Here is a 209-nt window from a genome sequence, read left to right as displayed (position 1 = left end):
TATAGATATTATCTATAGATTATATTATAATATAGATATAATATATAGAATATAATATATATATATATAAGAACCTGAACTGCACATGAAAACTAGCCTGGAATCAAATATATATGTTAATTATATAATAAAATAAATCACATGCTAGATACAATGCGCGCGAAGCTTCAGACCGAACTCTCACACCTAGAAGCTAGATGTATGTTTAT

The sequence above is a fragment of the Macrobrachium nipponense genome, chromosome 1 (assembly GCF_015104395.2).
Source record: "Macrobrachium nipponense isolate FS-2020 chromosome 1, ASM1510439v2, whole genome shotgun sequence".
Lineage (NCBI taxonomy): Eukaryota > Metazoa > Arthropoda > Malacostraca > Decapoda > Palaemonidae > Macrobrachium > Macrobrachium nipponense.
The sequence above is the reverse complement of the archived record's forward strand: the minus strand, read 5'-3'. Positions refer to the sequence as shown.